The sequence below is a fragment of the Hordeum vulgare genome, chromosome 3H (genome assembly GCF_904849725.1).
Source record: "Hordeum vulgare subsp. vulgare chromosome 3H, MorexV3_pseudomolecules_assembly, whole genome shotgun sequence".
Taxonomy (NCBI): domain Eukaryota; kingdom Viridiplantae; phylum Streptophyta; class Magnoliopsida; order Poales; family Poaceae; genus Hordeum; species Hordeum vulgare.
Window position 1 is genome coordinate 128014984 of NC_058520.1, and position 7667 is coordinate 128022650.

Here is a 7667-nt window from a genome sequence, read left to right on the forward strand (position 1 = left end):
AGTATTTCCAAACGGGATTTGAAACAGTGGAGAAACCAATTGCAAGTTACTAAGGAACTAGATTTGATTTCATGATAATAAAAATAAAAATAAAAACTTGTTGCAAACCTACTGTTTAACTAACAGAAACAAAACATAATATTTCTGAAATATAAAATAAAATAATTTAAAAGTAACTAAAGAAAGTAAATTAGTCACAATCCTAAAAGAGGTGAACCAGAAATTGTTTCACAAGAAACCATGAGCTAAAATACTCAAACAAATCTGAAATGTTTACCACTGATAAATAAGATCACTAGTGATCAGTAGCAAAAAGAATCAAATTAAAATCTATTTTCAAACTCCTGGAATAGGCAAAACAAGGTTTAAACTAAATCTGATCTAACTCAAATTTGCAAATTTCAAGCATAGACAAATTATATGTTTTTAAAAACTACAGGAAATTTGTGATCTACTGGAAAAAAGAATCAACTCTATTGGAGTTGTGGATCAAAAGTTATGAGCCAAACAAAATTGGAACTTTTCTGTTTTTGGAATTAAACAGAAAAAATGAATAAAAGCTAACTAATGAACGGGCCACGTGGCGATCTCTGGTTGGCTTAGACCTGTGCGCTGCGGTGCTAAACTAACAAACGTCCGCACATTAGAAGAAAACTGTTTGGCTAACTAATTAAATAAAAACAGCTGCCGGTTTTTTTTAGAAAACCGAAGGGGTATGCCCTTCTAATCTACACCGTAGATCTTGATCTAATAGGCAAACCAAAAAAATAGGAGGAGGAGGAGCCTTACCGTGGCTGGGAGTAACTCCCGCGCTGGCAATGGTGGCCGATGGTGGCTGGGGGTCGGGGTGGAGCTCCGGTGGTGTAGGGGGCGGCGGGGAGGGAGATCCGGCGGAGGGGGCGGCGAGGCTCCATGGAGGGGGAGGCGAGGGGGAGATGGAGAGGGTGCAGGAGGGGCGACGGGGGGAGCTCCTGGCGATGGGGAGGAGCAGCAGCTCCGGTGATGGTGGGGAAAGGCGAGGGGTGGGGGTGGAGCGGTGCTGGGGAGGTGGCGGCGGGGTGGGGTGGGCTCGGCAGGGAGGGGAGGGAGTGCAGGGGCGATGTGGGGCTGGGGCGAGGCAGGAGGAGTCCGGCGAGGCTCTCTCGGGGATGAACTCCCGCGAGGTCCACAGGGGGAGGAGGAGGTGGGGAGAGGCGGCGGTTCCAACGGGAATGGAACGAGGAGAACGTGGGGCTTCTTATAGGGGCGACGGGAGAGGCTAGGAGGGAAAGAGCTTCGCGAATCCCGGAGGTGGGGATCTCTCTGTCCATGGCTAAGGAAAGCTCTGTGACGTGAGGAAGAGACAGAGGAGGAAGAAGATCTTGTTGGGCCAGAGAAAAGGAAAGGTCTTAATGGGCCACCGGTTATTTCCGTTTAAACACGATTTCTTTCCCTTTTTCAAAACTAGGAAACTAAAACTACAAAAAGGAAATCAAATCAACTCGGAATATAGAGTTTCTATATACTAAAATTATCAAAAAAATAAAAAATCTAAATGATGGGCATTTGTCCACGACAAAAATAAAAACTTCAGAAAAAATTATTTTCACAAAATTGCCTAAAAGATTTATTTTCTTTTGCAAATAATTTTCAAATGACCCTCTAAGTTTTAGGGTTCAAATGACTTTCAAAATGCCCGTGTGTTTGAGGGTCATGTTCCTCCTCTCTTTTCTGTTTGACAGAATGTATTTTCCCGGCATTTCTTGCACGAAGAAAACAAATAGAAATGCAAGAGAATTCAAATGCAAATATCTCCGTTCAAATTCTTTATAGTTGAAGAAGTCATGTCATCTTCTCTCTTTGCTTTTAAATGATTGAATTTGAATTCATCGGAGATGGGGAAAGTCATTTTATTCCCTCTCATTCAAAAGTTTTTGAAAGGTTTCAAATTTTACACAAGTTTCAATCACTCAAGCAAACAAACAAACAATCTAATAATTATTTTAACATTCCAAAATTTGGGATGTTACATTCTGCTACGGTGACAGAAATCTTCTGTCGTCTCTTGAGCTTGTGTTGGTTTTTCCCTTGAAGAGGAAAGGGCGATGCAACATAGGAGCAGTAAGTATTTCCCTCAGTTTGAGAACCAAGGTATCAATCCAGTAGGTGAATCGCGTCAAGTCCAGAGTACCTGCACAAACACAAAAGAGTTTGCACCCAACGCTATAAAGGGGTTGTCAATCCCTTCAAGATTGATTGCAAAGTGAGAACTGAAGGCAGAAAGTGCAACGAAGTAAAAGTGTAAGGCTGAAAATATGGTGTGAAGTAGACCCGGGGGCCATAGTGTTCACTAGAGGCTTCTCTCAAAATAGCAAATATTACGGTGAGTGAACAAATTACTGTCGAGCAATTGATAGAACCGCGCAAAGTCATGACGATATCTAAGGCAATGATCATACATATAGCCATCACGTCCGAGACAAGTAGACTAATACTTTCTGCATCTACTACTATTACTCCACACATCGACCGCTATCTAGCATGCATCTAGTGTATTGATTTCATGACGAACAGAGTAACGCCTTAAAGAAGATGACATGATGTAGAGGGATAAACTCAAACCAATGTTGAAAACCCCATCTTTTTACCCTTGATGGCAACAACACGATGCGTTCCTCGCTACCCCTTCTGTCACTGGGTGAGGTCACCGCACGGTATGAACCCAAAACCAAGCACTTCTCCCATTGCAAGAATCATAGATCAAGTTGGCCAAACAAAACCCACAACTCGAAGAGAATTACAAGGATATGAAATCATGCATATAAGAGATCAGAATAAACTCAAATAAGATTCATAGATAATCTGATCATAAATCCACAATTCATCGGATCTCGACAAACACACCACAAAAGAAGATTACATCGAATAGATCTCCATGAAGATCATGGAGAACTTTGTATTGAAGATCCAAGAGAGAGAAGAAGCCATCTGGCTACTAGCTATGGACCCGTAGGTCTATGGTGAACTACTCACGCATCATCGGAGAGGTCATGGTGTTGATGAAGAAGCCCTCTGTATCTGAATCCCCCCCCCTCCGGCAGGGCACCAGAACGTGCCCCAGATGGGATCTTGCGGAGACAAAAGTTTGCGGCGGCGAAAAAGTATTTTCGTGGATCTCCTGATTTTTTCTGGGATTTTAGGGAATATATAGGCGAAGGAGCTAGGGCAGAGGAGGCCCAGGGAGCCCACAAGCCTGGGAGGCGCGGCCCCCCTGGCCGCGCCATGAGGGCTTGTGGGGTCCCTGGTGACCCTCTGCCTTGGTTCTCAAGTCTCCCGATCGTCTTCTGTTTTGGAAAAAATCTTTTCAGAAGTTTTATTCCTTTTGGACTCCGTTTAAAATCCTCCTTTGAAAAGGGTCAAAAACATGGAGAAAACAGGAACTGGCACTTGGCACTGAGTTAATAAGTTAGTCCCAAAAAATATACAAAAGGCATACAAAACATCAAATTTTGACAAGATAATAGCATGAAACCATCAAAAATTATAGATACGTTGGAGACGTATCAGCAACAGATAATACGAGGACAAATTTACCATGGCACGGACAATAATTGTCTTACATATTCTCGATAATTTTAAATGGCACACACGGGAAGGCACAAAATACATAGGCGCAACAAAAGAAAGAAATCGCAGCCAATGATCTGGGTCGATACTGTCTCTGCTCCTCGATGGGTCCCGTGGTGACGAGTTCCAGCTCCTTCTTCAAATCACCACAACTTTGCTTGACAGCAGCCACATATTCCTCCACCTCATGCCCGCGCTCGATGCGGAGCTTCCTCAAGTCATCCATAAGTTCCTCGAGGCACTGATCTGCTCATGCAGCTTCTTCCAGGTGGCGACCTCCTCCTCCTTGTTGGTGAGCTCCTTGATGATCTTTGAATTGTCACCCATGAGTTCAAGACGAGGTCGGTCACCTCACGCAAAGTCTCTCTTTTTCCTTTTTTTCCTTTGGATACCCCGTGCGCATAGACATGTACCATGTCCATGGGCTCGTACCATGCACACGGGACCCTGTGTCCACGGGCTAAGTTGACCCCGTGCGCACGGGGGCTACGGTTCTTGGCCCTATTAGGTGGGACGCGAGGGGGCGAGGGTTCTATCCTATCCCTTAGTCATCCCTTTGCCCCACTCAACTAAGGAGCCAACGTCGTCACCATCGCCTCTTGCATCTCTGGCCCCATTTCCTTCCTTCTTTGAAAGAGAGGAGGATGGGTTCCTCCTCTGGTATGTGCCATGGTCCTTCTCCCTTCCTTTTCCTCCCTGTTTTTATGTCTTTGTTAGGTTTTAGGGTTTCTTTTCTCTCTATGATTGCTCATTTTTGTTATTTTAGTCAATCTTAGAGTGTATATCCCTTGTGTTCCCCTATTGCCGTTGTCCAATCCATTGCCTAATCTTATTTTGGCCGCCGCTGGGGGCACCCCGTGTCCACGGCGACGTACGTGCGCACGAAACTCCCATATGCACGGGCTTGCACCGTGCGCACGGGACCCTATGTCCACGGGCCCCCTGCTCAGTGCGCACGGGGTTGGTAGTGATTTCCTCTAGCTAGCATTTTGTTGCTTTTCTTTTTTGGGGCACCTGCACTCATCCTTCTTGCACATGATGTTTTGATGTTGTATTTCTCAGACTCCGCTTACAAGGTGGTTGCCGGTCATAGCAAACGAGCGAATACGGGGTATACTTAGTTCACTATCGCTCGTTGTCAGCCTTTAGAGGGTGTTGGTCAGGGCTCACAGTGTCGTGCTCGTCGTGCTGCATCTAAGAAGCCAGTGATAGAGGCTTCTAATGACTTTGAGGAGGAGTATGATTGTGTGGAGGATGATCACTTTGTCGTAGGAGAAGAGGCAGAGGAGATTGATGATGATGATGATAATGATGAAGAGGATGATGGCTCTAGTCCCAATGATCAGCCCATTGCAGGTTTTCGTAACCTTCGGAATGTTCCTCTGTGTGATTAGCACAAACCAAAAATTTGGGAAGCCACGCAGGCGCATCCCTATGCTCCTATCAGTGGTCGAGGAGTGGACCATAGGTTCAAGAATGACCTGCAACACAAAATATACTCTGAGCTTCTCATGACCAAAGGCAAAAACTTTGCCCCACACAAGCAAGTTCATGTGGATGCCCTTCGCGACAATGACCACATCTATCTAGGGATCTATGCTGGTCTTGGCAGGTTGGATCTCATTCCTTTTGTATGTTTCAACCAACCTTACAATGAAGAGCTTGTCACGCAGTTCTTTGCCATTGTTTTCTTTCATAATGACACTGCATGTACTCTCACCTGGATGTCTGGGACTCGCCAATGTTCCGCTTCTATGGCCAAGTTTTCTGAAATTATTCCATATCTGTTATTTGAGGAGTAATATGATGACTTTGGTCGAGTTCGTGATGCTCGGCAGGGCCATAAAGATGAGATTGCATTTGCATACAAGCAAGAGAAGTCTTTTGTCACTCGCTAGATCATGGAGTTGCTCCGAGTATATGATACGTTGCACCACATTCTTTGGTACACCCTCACTCCCAAGGCCGGTGACTCACATAACATAAGGAGCTATATGTTGGATACCTTTGTGTATCTGGATGACAGGAAGAAGGTGGATGTTCTGGATTTCATGTTCTATGATCTTTGTCACTGTGTACACGAGGTTAAGTCTTTAATCTATGCTCCGTTCATCCAGGTCCTCATTGAGTCAGTATGCCCTGCACGGTACATCTCCCAGTACAAGACTACTATTCCCAAGCGCACTATTCGTTGGTCCCCTCAGGCTCCTACTCCTTATCAGGATCCTAAGAAGGGGCGCAACCCTAGAGCTGATGAGCGGGCTACCTTCTCTCTGGGATGTTTCTCCATTTCCCGGGTTCCTCGTGGTCCTAGCAAGAAGAATTCCTAGGCATGTTTTACTCGTGAAGAGAAGAGGTCCCTGCTCAAGACCTTGCACAACATGTTTAAGATGTGTTAGTCCACTCAGTGTCGTGAGGTCAAGGAGACCAATAGGGGGAAACATGAGCATCGTCAGAAGAAGGTTGAGCATGCTGATGTTGGGGAAGAGGTTGGTACAGGGTCTAAGGATGTCAACAGTGTGGCGACGGCTCGTTCCTTCTCCATGACAGGATGGCATTTTGATGATGACGATGATGCTTCGAGCGCATCTCCCCTTGTCTAAGTGTTTTATTTGCCTCGCCCATTCCCTTTTTAGTGTCTTCATGACAAAGGGGGAGAAGTGTCTTAGGATTTTGAGTTTCTGAGATCTCAATGCCTCGTGTTCTCTGGGGTGTTTATTTGGCTTGAGATACTCTTATTTGTTTTTCATCGTGTGATTTTTACCTACCTTTGTCTATCTATGTGCGAGACTATGTCGTATGGATCATATATGCTTCTATTATTTATATCTTGTGTATGATCTTAGTTCTATCTATTTCATCTCACTACACTCTATGTTATTTGATCACATGCTCTTATGTGTGTGCTTGATGCTTACTTAAGTTGTTCCTTATCCACGCGCATATATAGGGGGAGCTCTGGTGATCAATTGGTGTCCTTTTTCATGGCTTTAAAATTATTACATATCTTTTTCCATGTCCTAACCATGTTGTCATCAATGCACCAAAAAGGGGAAGATTGAAAGTGCATATGGCACTTAGTTGTGTTTTGGTGTGATGACAATATGGTTAGAGGAACTATTATCGGTTGCTAGTTTATCTCACGTGATTGGTTCTATTAAGTTCTCGATGGAGGTGTGTGACCCCTCCAATTCAAAAAGATCAAAGGCATGGTCTTTCCGGCGACTCGAAGGTTTTCGTTTTGGGTCATAGGGAATACCACACTATTCAGAGGGATTGTCATGGATTGTGTTGTGTGGGAATTCCTCCAAAACATATACTTCAGCTTTCCCACCTATTCCATCATCCACATATCCTTTTAAGTGTCGTGCCCGGGTGCTCAACAAGGTTTTTCAGTGACTTTCTGGACATCCCATGCGCGTGGGGTCTTTTGACCCCCGTGCGCATGGGGTACCCCGAAACTCCCTGAGTAGCCGGTGCACACGGGGTCTTTTGACCTTTCTGCTCAAAAAGAACAAAGCCTCTATTGTGGGAAAAGTCTTTGAAACCCGAAGTTCTAAAATAGAAAATGGAATGAAGAAAGGGTGTGACCTTATGGCCAACTATACTAGCTCCCCTAGAGGGATAATATAGCTCCTAAAGGATGATTGTTTATGGTATATTACCATAATTGGAGAATTTGACCTGGTGCTGACTTGCTGCTGTTCTGAGAAGGGGACCTTGCAAAGCTTGACAAGTTTTGTTAACCCTGAGAGTCCCTGAGTAGCCCGTGCGCACGGGGTACCCTGGAACTCCCTAGGTAGCTCGTGTGCATGGGGATAACTTAGCCTGTGCGCACGGGGTCCAACGGACAGAAATCCCCTCCTAGCCATGGACACTATAAAAGGACCCCTTCTTTATCCTCCAAACCTACCCCTAACGGCTTGTTGTGCTCCACCATTGCTACACCTCATTTTGCTCAGTACTCTCAATCCCTCCACCCAAACTTGTTGGTACTTTGGGGATTGGGAGAGCAAGACCCGATCTACACTTTGACCAAACAAAATTCGTGTTCCCCACAA